We start from the raw sequence: 22,093 nt of genomic DNA on the forward strand, positions 1-22,093 counted from the left end.
TAATATATGATATTTCATTAGCACTAACTGGTTTATTTTGAGTATAAAATATGAATTTTATTAATATCAACATTTACAGCACATGTTTAGGTATTCAAAAATCATATGTTATTACCAAATTTAAAATAATTAGTATTCAAATATCATATTATACTTCATTTCCAATATTTTGTATCGATTTTCATCCAAAAAGACAAATGTGTTATTAGAGCTGTCAGACGGGCCAACTCATGGCGGACCGGACCGGCCCATCAAAAACCCACCTTTTGGCGGGTTGAGGGCGGGCCGGCCCACCATCCCGGTGGGCTGAAAATCCTCGATCCGACCCAACCCAACCCAAGGTGGGTTGCGGGTTAGGCGGGCCGGCCCGCGGGTTGGTTCTCTACAAATAAAAATAAATAAAAATCATTATAATTAATTATAATTTTTATTTCATAAATAAATATTAATAGAAACATATTAATAAAAAAATTAATTATTGATTTCATACATGTAAATTTTATGTAAACTAATTAATACAAAAAATTTCACAAATTTTATTAAAAAATACATATATCACAATAAAAATAAAATAATAATTTTTCAGGCCCGCAGGCCAACTCAAGCCCGCGGCGGGCCAACCCACGCGGGTCACGGGCCTAGACGGGTTGGCCCACCTAGGCCCACCTTTAGTTGGGTTGAAATTTTTTTAACCAAACCTACTTAAATTGTGTGGCGGGGCGGGCCGACTCGACGGGCCTAACCCAAATTGACGGCTCTATGTGTTATTGTCTTATTGATATCAATATTTGCATACATGTTTGAGTATTAAAAAATCATATAATAGTACTAGATCTAAAACAATTAGTATTCAAATATCATTTATTGATACTATATTTTTAATATTTTGTTTCGGTTTTCATAAAATAAAAAGAAAAAAGTGCCATTGATACTAATACCCTTGCACACATGTTTGAGTACTCAAAAATCATATATTAATATCAATTTATCATATCTTAAATAATTAGTACTCAAATATCATATTTTAATACCATAGTTTTAGTGTTTCGTAACGAATTTCACGCGAGAAAAAATTTGTGGGCCCGAGAAATGAAAAAACATTTTTTGATTGATCAAAGAGTTACAAAAACATTTTTTCTACATATACGGAATGTAATTTAAGTTTGAATTTAGGAATTTAAAAACAAGTTTACCTTTTTGAGAAATCATGCTTTTAATACCAGACATGAAGTATAAATTGAGCCAAAAAGGGGCTTTACTTGATTGTAATTTGTAATGATTTAATTACTCGATGTATATAGCGGCTTGATGTTTTTGGAAATTTCAATTTTCGCGACAAGTCCATTGTCGAAAACAGAAATTTTGAAGGCAAAATAATAATAAATAAAATTAAGTTATATTTCTGATAAGAACAAAAAAATTGGGTTAGAAGATCCACGGAAGTGGGAAGCCTTAACCGGATGTGTGTTAACAAGAAAGGCCCGAAGGCCATTCCCGTCCCTGTCGGGGGAGATGCCAACCATCTCTCCTTTCTACGAACACAACAAAAGTACGCGAAACATGCTTATAAAAATGTAAATATTTGAATAGATTAGTCCATGTGGGCAAAAACCCTGGTTAATGCACATGCGAGCCGCATAAAAATTCATTTAATTATCGACCGAAACAAATTAACATGATTATAATTATAATTTATATTATAGGTACATATTATAATAAAAAATTAAACACGTGCACATGCATATATATAGTTAACAAGCTACGGATGATACATAAAGATGATACATGAAAGAATTGGCATATTGGAAAGAAAGAGCTTCTCCAGGGCCGAGGGGCTCTCCGCCGTTGACAAGGCAATCGTCGTATTCAACCCGCCGGAATATGGTCGGATCCACCAGCCTCGCGGAGCTGAACCACCCGCACCCGAGGTGGATGTCGGCGATGCTGCACCCGCTCACACACACATTCTGAACTTCCACCGTGTACGTAGGTATACCGTTGGGTAGCGGCTCCGTCGCGCCTTGGTCGACCAGGATGTCATCGATCGAACACGACGGCGTCCCATCATCGACCCGATTTATGTTACCGGATCCATCGCCTTCCCGTAAAATATAATTTAAGAAACACATTGTTAATTGTAAATGAGAGGTACTTAAAGGTGGAAAAGTTTATTCCATGTACGAAAATTGATTTCTCTATACGTTCTTCTTGATACATTTCCCCCTCCCCCAAAAAAAAAAAAAAAAAGATATTACCAGTGTAATTTGCAACTAGCTTTCTGCCCATCATGACTGCATGAATTCCACTGGACAAGACAGGTAGTTCTTCATTAGCAGCGGCTTCCAATGCACCATTAATACCCACAGCTGTAATAACATTATAATTGTAATTATATTATATTAATACTGGATGACATTAATTGAATTCTGCTAACTACATCTCAATATTGGGCTAATTTTATTCCGCCTCCTTATGAAATTCGTATATAGCACAAAACCCTTTATAAAAAATGAATTAGCTATTAAGTCTTTACTTTTCAAAAAATTAGCTAAAAACCCCCTGCATCGAAAATTGGTGTTGCACGCGTTTGAAATGCAATTGGTCATGTTTTTTTTACTTTTTATTGCCTCAAATGACTGAAATACCCCTAAATCATTAAGCATAATATTTGTTAGTGTATTTTTCTTTGTCCAATTTTTTATCATATGATTTTTTAATTGTATAAAATACGATTATTCGGAACAGTGAATTCACTAACTTTCTAACCGAACATATTATTTTAATTAATAATATGAAATATAATTAATAATCGTAGTAATAATAATGTGAAAATATTAATAAAATCATAATAACATTAGCAAATTTAAAGAACTATTCAATTAATCTTATAAACAAAATCCATTTCTTTATCTCTCAAGTGATTCAAATTAACCACATATTGTTATATATATATATATATATATATATAATTATTTATTTTTTTATTCAATTTTCTCAATTATAAAGTTTTATATTTATCAACGATCAGTTTAACTTCATTTTATTTGATTTTAAGCCCTATTTCGTATACTATTTTGAATAAATTATATTATATATAATGTATATATATAATATGAATATATAGTAATTATATTAATGAATTAGTAAATATCGGTAAAGAAATTATGACAGACATGATAAATGATTTGAAAATTAAAATTTTCGGTTGACATGATAAATATGTTTTGAATTTTTATTAATATGTTCATTCATTATAAGTTAATAAATTTTCATAATAATTTTATTCATTTAATTATTTATTAGAATTTTATGGAAAATTTTTATAAGCATAATTGATATATTTGTTTTAGATCAAATTTTTAACAATGTAAAATCAAATTATACCCAAATACTCCGGTTCTAATGCAAGGTATCATGTTAACTCTAATATTAATTTATTTCAAAAAATTTAAAATTTCCTTAATTATATATTTTTTATTTTGATAAATTTCTTTAACTTGTCTTATTTTGATTTTTAAGCACCCTTATCTTGTATTCAAATATTACTAATATTAATAATTATTATTGTGAATATTAATTTTTTATTTAGTTTATCACTAATATAATCAATGATTTTTATTATGTATTTTTATAAATTACAGAATAATAAAAATAACATGTTTGGTTAGTAAGTTGGTGAATTCACTGTTTCAAATAGTAGTATTTTTCAACTTCATAAAATTTAAAATAATAAAATTCAAAAATCATATGTTAAATAGTTGGACAAATAAAAACCCACTAACAAAATAGTTATTCAAGTACTTGAGGGTATTTTTGTCATTTGAGGTAATGAAAAATAAAAACAATCATGACAAATCTCACTTTCAGCGCGTGTAAGTACAATTTTCGATGTAAGGCTGTTTTAGCTAATTTTTTGAAAGGTGAAGGACTTAATAAATTTTTATAGGGGGTTTTGTGTTATATAGAAATTTCACAAGGTGGTGGAATGCTATTAGCCCCTCAATATTAGGCGTTCATTATCTTTCTTTACTCAACCTCTTTTGTCTCTCGGGCAAGATGATGATCTAGGACAGTACGTATATGATATAAGGACGATAAATTATGAATATATAACATAATGATTTATAACTCTAACCATATTAGTATTTGAGCTAATTTTTTTTTATGAAACAAAGTACATGATCAACTAACGAAACATAACGGTATATGAAAAGATTTCAACTGATCGATCAACTATCTTAATAATTTTTTTGTGAAATCACGATTAATATCCCCTACTCGATCCAATCAAATTTTTAAACCATCCGAAGATATGAAAATAGTTTTTAAATAAATCTCAAGAGATATGATCTGTATATATAATTATATATATACAACATGCATGAATTTGAACCAATATGTCTAATCAGATAACACTGAGTGAGTGCTCATGATCTTGTAAAATATAAAATGGTTGGCAAAAAAATTAATTATGCACGTACCTGAGAACAAATGAATAATGGAAAGAGCGACCAAACATTTCATCTTCGAAATTCTTTCCTCTAAAACGTAACAAAAGTGCTGTAAACTAAATCAACAAACCATTTTCCCCAGATACTTATAAAAACAGATCGATTTTCGTTAGAAATGGTTTAATTTCTGAGGTGATAATAACCACTTTATAGTGGCAGCATGCGCATAGAAAACTGGAAGGCTCTGAATTGCCACCCAATTTGTATTGATTGTTAATATAGCAAATGTAGGGTTCTATATTTTATACTTATACTTTTTGGCTAGCTACTTGTACAGATTACAGACTAATTAAGCTCATTTGTTATATTTATGTTTTATAGGCGCACTATTAGATATAGACACCAAACGATCATATTTTTATTATATATATTTATTTAAATTATATTTTCAGTGTTTTTTTTTTAAAAAAAATTATCTAATTTTGAGGTAATTTATGTTACAACGAACGAAACAAAATTAATTTACGGAGCAATGACATTTGCATACATAAAAATTAAATAAGTACTGTGTATTATTATTATTATTATTAATTATTACACAATGTGTGACTTTAGAATTAAGGGATCAATGTTACTAAATTTCAAATAGTATGTTCTCTCTCTAGTTATTACTATTTTCCCATTGTCACGTCGACTAATTAATTTGCATTTAATGTCTGAATGAGAAAAGCCGTAATACACATATTGAAGGACGAGCCGAGTCAGCCGACAGAGACGAAAAGCATAGGCAGCAAATAAATTTTTAGGCGTAAACTAGATTTATTATAGGGAAATAAGAATCGAATTTGAGATGGCACATCCGATCTGATTCAAAATTAAGGCTAAATACATTTTTTTTAAAGTTTGAATACTCCTAATATATTCTAGATTGTATAAAGGAAAAAATTAATTGAATCAACTACAATTTCATGATAAGAATAGTTACATATTAATTACTTCAATCGATTTTTAATATATAATGTCACTGTTCATTAAATGAATCAAATGCATGCAACATCAAATGTAACGATATATAAAATTAACATGATTAATTTGAATAATTCAATCCACCAGATCTCCAAACTTCTAATTAGATTCAATGGTAATCCTCAAATCTTTCTGGCTGCCCTGCAACATAATCCAAGAGCGCTTCACCTTCTTTACCATCGGAAAACGCTGGAGGGATTGGCGATATTTGACCGATGACAACAATCGCTGCCAAGACCACGGCCGTGGAGACAAAAAGAGGCCAAAAATAGTAAAGAATGGTAGTAATCCGAGGTACCACAATCAAGAAACTCGTCGTGCTCAATACTACCGCCATTGCCGCGGCCAAGAAGTATCTGTATTGCATAAACATGCCATACATTTCCATGATCTCTAGAGGGTATTTTTGCATTACAAAAATCTTTGAGGCTTTTTGAAGAGAGTAGGAATTTGCAAAGATTCTTGGTCCTAACATGTACTTAACCTTTACGGTACATATGCCTTATTCTTGTCTTGTTTTGCCTCTAATGCCAAGAAATCAATCTTCCTATACATAACTAGCTACTTTAATCAGCACCATGCTTGCATCAACAAATTAATTATATCCAATCTGCAAGGATTAATAATAACTCATTGCATGTATTGTTCTTATTTTAATTATTATCTAATACAATGTTTTACATATACAGGACCTTAACAATTATCAGTTGCAAAAACATAGATAATGAATTTTCGGACAGTCAATATTATTAACTCTACATTTTCAAATAAAAAACAATGTAAGTGATGATTTGTATAAGATATATATCTATATGTTTAGACTTCCAAAATACATGAAGTTTCTTAACCACTAGCTAATCTCTGCATTGGCCTCAAAAGTGAGTCTCAATGCTGAATCTTACATAGGATACAAACGTAACACCTCTCAATTTTCCTTCATCCCTTGGAAAATTCGGGTTGCAAGCCGAAGAATGGCTAGAGAGATCGAAAAGGCGAATAAAACCGACGCCTACGCACATTTCTTGGATCAGAAACTCAGCTATAGTATTTCTGGAATCGTATCTAAACATGGCCTCCATTTCTTGAGCTTTCTCAATAAAGACTCAAGCGCCGGTGCATTTCTTGTCAGCACCTCTAATTGCTCTCTCGTCAGCACCATCTTTACTCGCTGGCCACCGCAATCCTCGGTCGAGCCCTGTTTCGTTTGCAGGCCGCTAAGCTGCATCAGCTGCGGGATTAGTTTCTGGATCTCTTCGGGCAATGGAGAGTTGCCGCCGCTGCAGGGCGTTTTCGGGGCGGGGTGGATCGTCTTCTTGCGGGATAGTGTGGATCCTGCGCTTATGCAATTCCCCATGCTGAATGAGTTGAAGTTGAAATGGCTCAATTAGGTAGATATAGAGGGTGATTTGGGGCACTTTAGGTGGACGTGCAGGCCACCTTGTTACCATGTTTTTGGGCTTTGGAGCTTTTGAAGTTGACTCTAAGTAACGTTAATAGTTTTATTATTCGAAGTGTTTTTTTTTTTTTTTTTTAAAGTCAACTTGGTGATGAAATGCTCTGTATCTTGTCTCTAAAGTGCATGATTTGAATTATTTTTTGAAACTTGGAAGTCAAATCAGTTGGAATAATATAACGTGCTTTGCCAACTAACTCTTATCATATCATTAGCAATTTTCAATTGAAGGCCGCAAGTACTCCACAATCTTGTTTGCCTCTATCTATGCAATTTAATTAAGCTAGTGGACAGGTTGAGTCGAATCATTATCGGAGATTCGGAGTTAGGATTATTGATCTATTAATTGAGTTGGGATTTTAAATCTTAGAATTTTTTTTTTATTTTTTTGAATTCATTCATCAAATTGACCAAGTCCAGGTGGCCATATTGTGACTCCACCACTAAGTCGATTAAATAACGAAACAAGAATCAGTACATGTTATTCTCAGGGTAGTTGTCTTGACTTGACTTGATCTGAACGGACCAGATCAAATAGCATATCAAGTGATTTGATCTGCTTTCGAGATCATATCAAAACAACTATCCTCAAGATAACATCGACTCATCCACTATGAAATTGGTGTTAAATAAGAGGATTGAAATCGAAATGAGCGTTGTCAAAATTCTTTCAACTCAGCTTCTCGTTACTTGAGAAACCACATGATTTTGCCTTTCTTATCCACATGGAAATCACATGTATCGAAAAAAGAGTTGTTTCTTGCAACCAAAAAAATGATTAAACGCGTTTTTGAGAAATCTCTGCTTTTTCTTAATAAAATTTTGTCCAAAAAAATTGAAAAATGTTTCTTAAAATCTTTCTGCATTCATCAATCTTTAAGACTCAAAGCCTAAGCTTCTATTATGAAAATTGAAATCGGATTAGGAAAATTATGGATGTATTTGGGTGAAAGGATTTAATTTGAAAAGTAAAAAAAATAAAATAAATATTTGGGCATGTATTTCAAATTTATCACAATAAACATTAAATCTATTATATTGATTAGCAAGTTATCGATTTGCCCACAAATTATTTCAAGAAATCAAATGGATTTGAAATTCATTATAAATAATCGAGGTCTTAACTTTGGTAGCGTATTGCCAACTTAAAGTTTTATATCATTATATTTATATATTTTATCATATTGTGTTCGTAATTATATTGATGTTATTAACATCAAATATGTAGTGATATTATTGAATTGGAAATTTAATACTATATATTGTAATACAACTTAAATTTGACGTATGAATTTTTTTTTTTCAAAATCTTTACTTCAAGAAATTTTAATAAAAAAATTTAAAATAATAAATATAATTATAAACTTTTAATTGTAAATTTAATTTTAATAAAAGTTAATTTAGTTAAAAAATTGATATAATAATTTTAATTTTAATACGTCTACACATCATATATATTTAAAAAAATATATTATTAAATTTCTATATTTTAAATAAATAAATTATTTAAAGCAACATCTTATAATTTAATTTTTTTATATATCAATATTCCATAAACATCAGATACACTTGTATTAAAATAAAGACAATAAATGAAAAAAATTAATGACTAATATCAGGGATGGTTAATGGGTTAATTGTTAATCACTCCCTAAAACACTTTATAACTTATTTATAAATCCCTACATAAATAAAACTTACTTTCAACTCCCTGGAGAGAGAAACTTTTGTTTCTAAATACCAATTTTACCCTTATCTCTTAAAAAAATGAGAGAATGGATAATAAAAACAAAACTAATCCAAATAGTATATATATAAAAATTCAAATTAAAATCAAAGAACATAAACCATATCATATGCATGCTTATGTTGATACAGGAGCAAGTATGTGTTTAGGAAGCAAGCATATACTTCCAAATCATTATTGGAAGAAATATGATAAAGGATTAAAAGTTCGAATAGGATATGGATCAATAATCATGCTTAATACAGTAGCAGAAAAATTAAAAATAGAAATAGAAGAAACAAAATTTGTAATACTCATTATATATCAAATAGAATCAGGAATGGACATTATAATAGGAAATAACTTTTTAAGAGAATATCTTCCCTTTACACAATTTGAAGATCACATAACTTTAAACAAAGGATCATCAATGATTTACATTCCCAAAATACGAACAGCATTTCGCGTAGGAAATGAAGGATTTACAAAGAATTTTCATAAACGAAATACAAATTCAATAGAACTAAAAATAGAAAATATTTTAACGATTAATCCTGAAAAAAAATCATGAGGAAATTTCATGATATATGTTCTGAAAATCATCAGGACAAAATTAAGAAAAGAAAACAATTCATTGCTTCAATAAAACTCAAAGACCATAATATCACAATCCGTGAAGCACCAAGAAGATGTAACATAGATGATGCAAAAATATTTGAAAAAAAAGTTCAAGAATTATTAAAACTTAAGATAATCATCCCTAGTAAAAGTCCACACTCTTCACCAGCCTTTTATGTCAGTAAGAAAGATACTGATAAGAAAAGAATGGTAATTGATTATCGAAAGATGAATAAAGCAACAATTATGGATGAATATTATATCCCAAATAAGAATGATTTACTATCTTATATAGGAGAAATGAAATATTTTTCCAGTTTAGATTGTAAATCAGGATTCTGGTAAATTCAACTAGAACCACAAACACAATTACTTACAGCATTCAGTTGTCCAAAAGGACAATATCAATGGACTGTATTACCTTTCGGACTTAAACAAGCACCAGGTATCTTTCAAAGATATATGGATGAATCTTTTAAATCATATATAGATTTTTGTTGCGTTTATATAGATGACATATTAATTTATTCAAAAACACTAGATCAACATTATAAAGATCTCATGACAGTTTTAGATATTTGTCATAAAGATGGAATTATACTTTCTGAAAAGAAAGCACAATTATTCAAAACAAAAATAAATTATTTAGGATTACAAATAGAAGATGGAAAACATTGTTTACAACCGCATATACTTAAGAAAATTCATGATTTTCCTAGTGAAATCAAGGATAAAGATCAATTAAAAAAAAATTTAGGATTATTAACTTATTCTGCAAATTACATTAAGAAACTTGCAGAAATTAGAAAACCTCTTCAGGTAAAACTTAAACAGGACTATAAGTGGAAATGGTCGAAAGAAGATACTAATTACATAGACACTATTAAAAAGAAAATAATTAGTAATCTTCCTGAATTATATTTTCCTTCAAATAAATATATAATAATAATTGAAACAGACGCTTCAGATGAATACTGGGGAGCATGTTTAAAAGCTTATACCGGAGAAATAAATTTAGAAGAACTTACTAAAACAGCTACTAGAAATAATGAAGAATTATGCAACTATACATCAGGAACTTTTCAAGGTGCACAATTAAATTATCATTCGAATGAAAAAGAATTATTAGCTTTAATATTCACAATTAGAACTTATGAAATTTATCTTATTTCTAAACCGTTTTTAGTAAGAACAGATAATATGAATTTAACATATTTCAAAACAAGGAAAATATCAAGAAATGCAGGGAGAAATGCGGCAAGGCTAATTAGATGGCAATTGGAATTGAACCATTATCAGTTCGAGATCCAACATGTCAAAGGAACGGATAATTCATTACCCGACGCATTAACCAGAGAACTTCATCCAAACTATACTATCCGTAGTAACGGAATAATAAAGGAGATCCTAAGTGATCCAGAAAATGACTGTGAGTCATCCGAACATGCCTCAGAAAGCATGGGAAATATAAATTGATGAAATGAGATTTATATTCAGAAACATGAATTATTTTATGACTTTCAGTCATCCGAACATGCCTCAGAAAGCATGGGGAATATAAATTGATGAAATGATATTTATATTCAGAAACATAAATTACTCTTTGAGTAAAATAATCAATTTAAGATTGATTCAATTCTTGCAAAAGAATTTATAAATGCAATGATACGCATAATAAAACTATCTGAATTACTCACGAAAAGAGTTATTTTACTAACCATTATATATATAAATATGTTTTCTTGTGCAGAGTATAATCAAGATGGAGCAACTAAGTCAATTAAAAAAACAATTGATTGAATTGCAGGAATAAATTCAAATTCTTCAACTAAAAGAAAGGAATTTGAGTAGAAAAATTCAAAGGACAGAAGAAAAGATGATAACTTCATCATCATCATCCTCACCAAGAACACCAATCAAAATGGCAACTCCATTTGACAAAATAATGGAGATAAAAGAGAAACAGCCAGTGGTCACAGCCAACACTGACAAAGAAAAAGAAAAGAAAAAAGAATCGGTGGACACAGCCAGCACCGAGAAAAATAAAAAAGAAAAAAGGACGTTTAAAAGTGCCCTTGAAAAGAAAGAAAGAAAGATGGCCAATCTGCGACCACAAAAACAAATTTTTGAGAAAACAAATTTTTCAGAAAAACTCAAGACTGAATTCTTTGAAACACTAAACTATTTGAGAATAGCCAAACCATCTGCAGAATCTTGGCTACAAACTTGTGACACACAGAGCATATCAAGAGCAAGAACACTGCAAGGTGCTCCAGCGCATGAAGTCGTAAGATTCTTTTCAAATGGATTATTAAGTGGATTGGAAGTCAGTCCCAACAATCAAGAAATAGAACTATTTCTATATCAGTTGAGAAATAGTATCATCCAGTTCAAGAAAGCAGTCTTTAAGGACGATCCAGTATTAACATTGAGTATTCACTCAACCCTTCCAGATTGGGATGATAACAAATTCTATCAACCAATGGTATATATTCAATGTCGAAAACAAAAAGACAAGTTCTTATTCGAAGGATCAAATGAAGAGAAACCAGTAATGGATATCTCAACACTTCCTGAGATAAGAATAAAGACATTGATTGATATGATCTCAAAGACAGGAAAGATTGATGAAAACTCAAAGGTTAAAATAAATTTTGCAACCAGTAAAATTTTATTAACCACTGGACACAAGGAGACAATCCAAAAGAAAGAACAAGTCATGTTAGCTCAATTCGAAGCTCCAATCTATGAAGCAAGAGTTGACATGACCCGAAAAACCCAACAAATGTTATGTCAAAAACTAAGAACAATGATATCCACTCACAAATGTGGACGTTGCCAACCCATTCAGACAGAAGAAGCAGATGTCAAAGAGGACAAACCAGCTGTCAAAGAAGACAAACCAATAAAGAAATGGTCCGAATGCACCAGTGATTCAGAGAGTGATACAATGTAAAAACAAATGAAATCGTGGACCACACCACATGTTAAAGGCATCCACTCAGATGTAAAATGAGCTGTTTCCATTATGTAGTGTCGGATGGTCCCCCCCTTTTCTTTTATTTTTAATTATGTATGCATTTTTCCACGCCTATAAAAGGAGATGTTTTGTGCTGTAAAAAAGTAAGTGAAGTTTGAGTATCTCTCTCTTCTTAAAGTTTCTTACAATCTGGTTCATACAAGACGTATGAAAACTATCAGAAATTAAGAAACATAAAATCAGAAACAAAATAAGCCTTATGGCTAATAACTAAACAAGCAGGGCGTAAGGAGGATAAGGTTGGAAACCAATCATTGAATATTCATGGTTAAGAGTAAACCTGGAGATCCATAGAGCAAGTACCAGTTTGATCAAGTGATCGTTAAGGGAAAGCAAAGATTTGGCCTCTGCTCAAAACCAAGATTCATTCAAACAAGATAACCTTCCTAAACCTTCTGCAGCCCTTAATTCAAAGAAATAGTCAAAATACATTAATCATGTCATCATCCTTTATAAAAAATGGAAGATTAATAATAAAAAACTGGTTCGAAATAGAAGATGATCATGAATATGATACATTTCGTGAATATCTTTTAAATACTTCTGATTTAACCATATTTGAATCAATTTATCAACTAAAATTTGTATTAATAATCCATGAATGGAACCAAAATAATATGAAAACATTTATCTGTTATAAATGAATCAGATCTGAAAATCCATGAATCAGATCTGTAAATTCATGAATAAGAAAATTCATAAGAATTTGAAGAAGAATTCCGCAACCTGGTATCAGAGCTTAAATAAAGCAAATTATTAATGCCTGGATTAACTTTAGATATTGAGATTAAAAATTTATTTGATAAAATAATCTTACTAAAAGATTTACGTCAAATAGATCAATTATGGAATAAAATAAAAGATCTCCAAACCTTTTATTTCAAAAATCATAAAAAAGAACATTTTTCAAGCAACTTGGAAAATGATAATTCAAATTTCTGAAAACGATGAAATTGAAGACATAACAATATGTTATGAATAAGAACAAACTTTGTTATCGAAATCCGATCAACAAAAACAAAATAATAAAAGTAAAAATTTTTACTAAATGAAAAATGTATGAAAATACAAAAATGAATATCTTTAATTTATATTCTCAAAATATAAATTTTGATATAGAAAATTGTGAAAACAATTTGAAACATCTTAAAAATTGTCAATCTTCAATTGATAGTTTCGAAGATTTTCAGAATTTATTAGAACAGATAGATTCGACAAAAAGACTTTTAATAGCCTTAAGAAAATTAAGAAGTTCTATCATATGTTAAAATGACAGAAGTAACAATTCCAAATCAAAACAACCTGGTCGATGAATCTGAAGAATCTGAAGAAAACCAAGAGTATAATTTGAATATTATATTCAATCAAAGCAAGTTTGCTGAAATACAGAAAACAGGGTTTTCTAATTCAAAAACAAATCTAATAGACCAACCAGGAATACTAAGTAAGATTTCAAATTTTATTAATCCCAGGAAAAATTTAATTTATTATTCGATTCGTACAAAAGAACAATCTTGTAAAATAAATAACGAATCAAGGTCTAATACTCTGAAGTTATTAACAACTCAAGATATTAATATCATCATGGCAAAAGCCAGTGAAAAAGAACGATCTGAACTGAAATATGTTCATATCGGAGGAATTGAAATAATAATATCAGCTCACTACCGAGAAGGAATAGATACACCAATTGAAATAACAGTTCGTGACAAAAGAATACGTAATTTCGAGGATTCTATCCTTGGAAAAATTGAAGGAAATTTATGTTACAAAAAGATGAAATTTTGTATTTATTCACAATACAATATATCTCTTTTTGATAAAAACATAAATGACGTTTTAACATTAGATTATTACTTTTATAGAAATAATCTTATGTTAACAGGAAACTGTAACACCCGATATTTTTAATTACGTAAATCCGCCTGCATAATTAGGATATTTAATTATTTAAATTTATGATTTATGGGTTAAATAATTATGTGAATTATTTGTGTATGATTTAATTTATTTTTAAGCATTTAACCCATAATTAGTGATTTTTATGATTTTTAGTATTTTAATTATTTGATCGCGTAGACGGGACCGTGGACGGAGGAGATGACGACTTTCCACCCAAATTATTTTATGAGCCTTTTTAGAGCCTTAAAATATTATTTTGAGTTTTATTATCTCAAAATTTTTAGTATTTAATTTTATATAATTTTAGGAGTCCGTTTTTATTCCAATTAAGCCAAAATATTGACTTTTTATTATCTTTAAAATTCCCTAAAATTATTATTTCGAGATTTTATAATATTTATGTTAGTTATTATTATTTTTAAAGTTGGGATTTATCTTATTTATGTTATTATCTTCCTATTTCTATTATTAAGCCATTATCTACTTAAAATAATCCCCAAACCCTACGCTCTTCTCCATCCATCAGCCGCCTCCCCTCCATTCTCAATCTTCATCATCAGATAATAATCTCCAAGAAGACTCCATAGCCGTTTCTCTTCAAAGTTTTAAGGTTTCTCGTCGCCCGTCGTCCCGGAAACGTCCTACGTGCGTGCTAAATCGATTTCTACGGTGAAAGGCATGATTTCTTCTCCATTTTTCGTTCCCTATCAGTGATAAATAGTGTGCGTGTGTATGCATCAAATTTATTCAAGGAATTTTCAGAAAAACGTTTACTATTGGATGGTTGCACCTTGTTCATGTGATATTTGCATCATATTCACGTTTTGTTCCTATCCATGCTTGGTTCGGCTGATGGCTAGTGTTCCAGGGGTGTGTGTACGTGGTCTGGGCTCGGGTGGCTCGAGTGGTTCGAGCCAAACGAGCCCAGGTTGTCACCATGTTCAGTCGGGTGCCATGGCCGAAGCAGTTTAGGGTTTCGGGATTTGGAGGCTTCGGGTTCGTCGTGCGGTGTGCATGGGGCTCGAACCAAGGTAGGGTTCGAACCGGCAGGACCCTGGGAAGGTCCTGCCGGTGGCGCTCCGGCCGGTCGTGGCCGGAGCAGGGCGGCAGCAGGCGATGAAGGCTTGCTGCCCGAGCATGCGGCAGCCGAGAGGGGAAGGTAAGGGGGGGGGGGGGTTTTCGGGTTAGGGCTCCAGGTGGTTTCCGGGTCGGGTCTTGGGTCCGGGTCGGGTCAGTAGGTTAGTGGGTCGGGTTAAGTGGGTTCGGGTCCGGGTTTGGTGGGCCGGGCTCGAGTCTTTTTATTTTTTAAAATATTTTATGAATTAATGGGTTTTTGAGTCAATTAAATTGAAATAAAATTATTTGGACTCCCAAATAATTTTATTTGGACTTTTAAAATTTTAATTAAGTTAGTCCATTAATTTTATGGGCTTTTGGGCCCATAAAAGTTATTGGGCCAATCTTTGTTTTTTTTGGCCCATTGGGCCAGATTTAAGTTAATGGGCTTGAGTGTTAGGGCCAGCAGTCCAGTACCATCCATGAGAAAATTTGCATGTGTCCTGAATATATATTTAATTATTTTTATGCATTTAAGTTATTTTAATATTTATATGTTAGTAAGAAAATTAAATTAAATATATATGAAGGACACACATTTTATTTAAGTACATGCATTCATGAAATAATATTTTATGCATGATTTAATGTTTAAGTTGAGCAATAAAAATATTTTATGTTGGAAGTTGAAGTAGTGTGACAATTTAAGGGGGACTTGTCCCCATATGATTGAAGGGCAGTTTACTGCCAATTTAAGAGGTGATTCGTCACCGGCCACGTACGTAGGTTTCCACGCTGATCAGTATTTAATGTACGATTTAAGGTTACACTACGGATACAACCATGCTATGTGAGAAAAACGAATTGCTCAATAATGTTATGTATTATGTTATTTATGTTTATTTAAGTAAGTTATGTTATGTAATTTTTAAGCATGCTCATTCATGTATATGTATGTATTAGTATTAAATTGATTTAAATTATTTTTAAACCCTTGCTATGTTAGCATGTTGGGCCTCTAGGCTCACTACACTGGTATGGTGCAGGTGAGTACGTTGGGAATGACATTGTACCCACCGGAGGCGAGGACGTATGAGCAGACATGTAGCAGTGGCCCCGTGACCGTGACAGCTTCTGAGTCACCATACATGTTGTTTTATGATACATTTTAAATATTTTCGAGGGTTGAGGTTTTTTAATATTTTATTAAATATTTTTAGTGCATGAACACTTTTTTTTATTCATTTTATTTATGCAGTTTATTTTGAATTATAGGGTTGACTCAGATATTTATTTATTTTAAAGAATGCATTTTACTTAAGTATTTAATTGTTTATTTATTTAGTCATGTATTTATTTTAAATATTTTATTCTGTGCATATATGTATGGGCATATATGTACATATTTTATTTAGTAGTATAAAAAAAAAAATTTCCGCATATTTATTTATTATAGAGTTAGGGTCGTTTCAGTTGGTATCAGAGCACGGTCCTTGGAGGGGTCATTACTGCTATACGAGCTCAGAAATCCACGCTACCGGTCTGTAAGTTTTAAATGTTTATAGCATGATTTAATTTCTAGAATTTAAGTTAGCATTAATTTTAAACACTTAGTTATGCATGGCGATTTACGTAAATAAATATGTGGTGGTGCAGAATGCCTCCCAGACCAGTGAATAGACGTGGGGGACCTCCACCTCCACCTCCACCGCCACCTCCGCAGAACCCTATGACAGCATTGGAGCAGGCCAGTGCTACGATGATGGCGGGGATTACTGCTCTGTTGGAGCAGCAGGCTGCACGTCCCAGACTATCCCATGAGGAGGACGTGGCTGAGAGGTTCCAGAAGAAGGGGCCTAAGGAGTTTATTGGGACCACCGATCCTTTGGTGGCTGAGGGATGGATTCGCTCTCTTGAGTCCATCTTTGATTACATGGGGATCACAGACACCGACAGGGTAAACTGTGCGACATACATGATGAGAGGGGATGCAGCCCTATGGTGGGAGGGTGCAGCTAGGGGAGTTCACTTGCCCACACTGACGTGGACGGAGTTTAGGCGTATCTTCTACGCCAAGTACTTTACTGAGGATGTGCGCAGCCGCATGATCCGTGAGTTCATGAGTCTCCGTCAGGGGGACAGGTCTGTTGTGGAGTATGTGAGCCAGTTTGAGAGGGGCTGTCACTTTGTGCCCATGATTGCGGACAGTCCGCAGGAGAAGATGCGACAGTTTGTGGAGGGCCTGAAGGCTGAGATCAGGCATGATGTGCGTATGGCAGATGTCCTTACATACGAGTCTGCAGTGAGTAGAGCCTTGCGTTCCGAGGAGGGTCGGAGAGAGATCCAGAGGGAGCAGCAGGGGAAGAGGCAGTTTCAGGCTGCATACCAGCGTCCATCTTCGCAGCCTCCTGCGAAGAAGCAGTATACAGGGCCGGCTAAGGGCCCGAATCAGCAGCAGAGGCCGCAGCATCCAAGGGGCGGGGCCCCTAATGCCACAGCTCATCCTACTTGCCCGAAGTGCCAGAAGATGCATTCGGGACCTTGCCTATTGGGAGCAGGAGTTTGCTTCCACTGTAGAGAGCCGGGGCATCAGATAGCTAACTGCCCCAGGAAGAAGAACACCGCTGGTAGGGTGTTCGTGATGCAAGCTGAGGAGGTAGATCCAGACACCTCTTTGATCACCGGTACATCCTATCCCTAGTGTTTTAATAACTTTTCCTTTGGTTGAAAATTTAGTCTTTAATTTGGAATTCTTGTTATTTGGGTTATTTAACTGCATGTTAGAATAGGAAGCATGTTTTACTTATGATTAGAGTTAGGAATTTGTAGTGACTCGTTGGGGAAGATTAAGTAGTAGTATGAAACTGTTGGGAATTTTCTGCGTGCAGGGAGAATTCTAGTTGGAGACAACTCCACGTTTGCGTTGCTAGATTCAGGGGCTACGCATTCGTTTATCTCCCTGGAGTTTATCAGGCGGGTAGGCATCACACCTGAGAGTAGTGACAGTGGGTATGATGTTACTATGCCGTCAGGGCAGATTATTTCTACCTCGAAGATTATTCGAGGACTGGAGTTAGAGCTGCAGGGACACTCCATTCGAGCAGATGTAGTTGTCTTGCCTTTGAGTGGATTTGATCTTATTTTGGGGATGGACTGGTTGACAGTCAATGGAGCTTCGATTGATTTTCGTCGGAGATCAGTGTCAGTGAGACCTACAGGGGGCGACCCGTTCACTTTTCATGCATCTCAGAGCAGTGACATTCCTCAGGTGATATCCTATATTCAGGCGAGGAAGTTGTTGAGACGGGGTTGCCAGGGGTTTCTAGCGAGTATTGTCACGACTACAGAGCCATCTAGCAGATCATTATCAGAGATAGAGGTGGTTTGTGACTTTTCGGATGTCTTTCCGGAGGATGTTGCCGGAATTCCACCAGTGAGAGAGGTGGAGTTCGGTATCGACTTAGTGCCAGACACCGTGCCTATCTCTAAGGCACCGTACAGGCTTGCTCCTACCGAGATGAAAGAGTTGAAGGAGCAGATTCAGGAGTTGTTAGAGAAAGGCTTTGTTCGACCTAGCTTTTCTCCTTGGGGAGCTCCGGTGTTGTTTGTGAAGAAGAAGGATGGCAGTATGAGACTGTGCATTGATTACCGAGAGCTTAACAGGGTCACAGTGAAGAACAAGTATCCATTGCCGAGGATAGAGGATTTGTTTGACCAGTTGCAGGGAGCATCAATGTTCTCCAAGATCGATCTGCGATCTGGTTATCATCAGTTGCGTGTTAGAGATGCAGATGTGTCCAAGACTGCTTTCAGGACACGATATGGGCATTACGAGTTCTTAGTGATGCCATTTGGGTTGACCAATGCTCCAGCGGTTTTCATGGATCTCATGAACCGAGTCTTTCAGCCGTATTTAGATCAGTTCATCATAGTCTTTATTGATGATATTTTGATCTATTCTAGGAGCATCGAGGAGCATAGACAGCATCTTCAGACGGCCTTGCAGACCTTGAGGGAGCATCGTTTGTATGCCAAGTTCAGCAAGTGCGAGTTTTGGCTTGAGCAGGTGGCATTTCTTGGCCACATTATTTCGAGAGATGGGATTGCAGTTGATCAGTCTAAGGTTGAGGCAGTGCAGAATTGGGGTATTCCGAAGAATGCTTCAGAGATTCGCAGTTTCTTGGGTTTGGCAGGGTATTATAGGAAGTTCATCAAGGGTTTTTCCTCTATTGCAGTACCCTTGACTTCCTTGACCAAGAAGAATGCGAAGTTTATCTGGAGTTCAGACTGTCAGAGGAGCTTCGATCAGTTGAAGGAAGCACTCACTACTGCACCAGTGTTAGCGATGACAGTACCACACGAGGAGTTAGTGGTGTACACCGACGCGTCTAAACTGGGTTTAGGCGCAGTGCTTATGCAGTGTGGTAAGGTTATTGCGTATGCGTCGAGGCAACTAAAGATTCACGAGCAGAATTACCCGACGCATGACTTGGAGTTAGCAGCAGTGGTTTTCGCTTTGAAAATCTGGAGGCACTATCTGTATGGCGAGAAGTGCAAGATTTTTACAGACCACAAGAGTCTCAAGTACTTCTTCACACAGAAGGAGTTGAACATGAGACAGCGCAGATGGTTGGAATTGGTGAAGGACTATGATTGTGACATTAGCTACCATCCGGGTAAGGCTAATGTAGTGGCCGATGCTTTGAGTCGGAAGTCATCAGTGGTATCATGTTTGACTGTGCAGTTACCACTACAGACCGAGATTCAGAGATTTGGCTTGGAGTGCTATCCGAGTGGACATGCACCGAGCTTGTCAGTGTTGACGGTGCAACCAGTTCTGCGAGATCGGATTAGAGAGGGACAGTCCACTGATGAGGAGCTACAGCGATGGAGACAGAGAGATGAGGCTAGAGGTAATCTCTTGTATACAGTGGAGGATGGCATCGTTCAGTACCGTGGTAGGATGTGGGTACCGAACGTCGATCAGTTGCAAGCTGAGATTTTGACAGAGGCTCATGCATCTCCGTACTCCATTCACCCCGGAAGTACGAAGATGTATAAAGATTTGCAGCTATTGTATTGGTGGCCAGGGATGAAGAGTGACATCGGGAGAGTGGTGTCAGAGTGCTTGACTTGTCAGCAAGTCAAAGCAGAGCATCAGCGTCCAGCAGGACTTCTTAGACCTCTCCCTATTCCGGAATGGAAGTGGGAGAATATTACGATGGACTTTGTAGTTGGCTTACCGAGGAGTACCAGAGGATGTACAGCGATTTGGGTGATTGTGGATAGACTCACCAAGTCAGCTCATTTCTTGCCGGTAAGGACTACTTACACTTTGACACAGTATGCAGAGCTTTACGTCAGAGAGATTGTTAGACTGCATGACATACCAGTGTCTATCGTGTCAGACAGAGATCCGAGGTTCACCTCAGCGTTTTGGAAGAGTCTGCACACAGCTTTGGGGACTAGACTTTTGTTCAGTACAGCATTTCATCCCCAGACAGATGGTCAGTCCGAGAGAGTGATCCAGGTTCTCGAGGATCTTCTGAGAGCTTGTGTCATCGATTTTCGAGGATCTTGGGAGACTAGACTGACATTAGTGGAGTTTACCTATAACAACAGCTTTCAGTCGTCTATAGGTATGGCTCCTTACGCAGCACTTTATGGGAGGAGATGCAGATCTCCGGTGCATTGGGATGAGGTTGGTGAGCGGATTTTGCTGGGTCCTGAGATTGTGCAGCAGACAGCTGACATTGTGACGCAGATTCGAGATAGGATGAGGACTGCGCAGAGTCGGCAGAAGAGTTATGCAGATGCCAGACGACGAGATTTGGAGTTCGCTGTAGGTGATCACGTATTCTTGAAGGTGTCACCTATGAAGGGAGTAGCGCGTTTTGGACGAAGAGGCAAGCTTAATCCGAGGTATATAGGGCCATTCGAGATCTTGGAGCGAGTTGGCACGTTGGCCTATCGTTTAGCTCTACCTCCAGGGCTAGCGGCAGTGCACAACGTTTTCCATGTATCCATGCTTCGGAGATATGTCTCCAACCCGTCGCATGTGTTGGATTTCGAGCCCTTACAGTTGCCACCAGATCTAGTGTATGAGGAGAGGCCAGTACGGATCTTGGCTAGGGAGGAGCGGAGGCTTAGGACGCGGGTCATACCGATGGTCAGAGTCCAGTGCCTGAATCACTCGGAGGAGGAAGCTACTTGGGAGACCGAGGCTGACATGAGGACTCGCTACCCGGAGTTGTTCGGGTAAGTACTTTAATTTCGAGGACGAAATTCAATTTAAGGGGGGGAGAATTGTAACACCCGATATTTTTAATTACGTAAATCCGCCTGCATAATTAGGATATTTAATTATTTAAATTTATGATTTATGGGTTAAATAATTATGTGAATTATTTGTGTATGATTTAATTTATTTTTAAGCATTTAACCCATAATTAGTGATTTTTATGATTTTTAGTATTTTAATTATTTGATCGCGTAGACGGGACCGTGGACGGAGGAGATGACGACTTTCCACCCAAATTATTTTATGAGCCTTTTTAGAGCCTTAAAATATTATTTTGAGTTTTATTATCTCAAAATTTTTAGTATTTAATTTTATATAATTTTAGGAGTCCGTTTTTATTCAAATTAAGCCAAAATATTGACTTTTTATTATCTTTAAAATTCCCTAAAATTATTATTTCGAGATTTTATAATATTTATGTTAGTTATTATTATTTTTAAAGTTGGGATTTATCTTATTTATGTTATTATCTTCCTATTTCTATTATTAAGCCATTATCTACTTAAAATAATCCCCAAAC

General features: G+C 34.7%; 1 non-coding gene across 1 annotated transcript; it reads right to left on the reverse strand.

Moving 5' to 3' along the window:
• Positions 1 to 1,413: 1,413 nt before the first annotated feature.
• Positions 1,414 to 1,542, reverse strand: LOC140876546 (U6atac minor spliceosomal RNA). The gene has a single exon (XR_012148851.1). It is a non-coding gene; the product is annotated as a U6atac minor spliceosomal RNA (small nuclear RNA).
• Between the last annotated feature and the right edge of the window lie 20,551 nt (positions 1,543 to 22,093).

This window comes from Henckelia pumila, chromosome 1, assembly GCF_033568475.1.
Source record: "Henckelia pumila isolate YLH828 chromosome 1, ASM3356847v2, whole genome shotgun sequence".
Classification (NCBI taxonomy): domain Eukaryota; kingdom Viridiplantae; phylum Streptophyta; class Magnoliopsida; order Lamiales; family Gesneriaceae; genus Henckelia; species Henckelia pumila.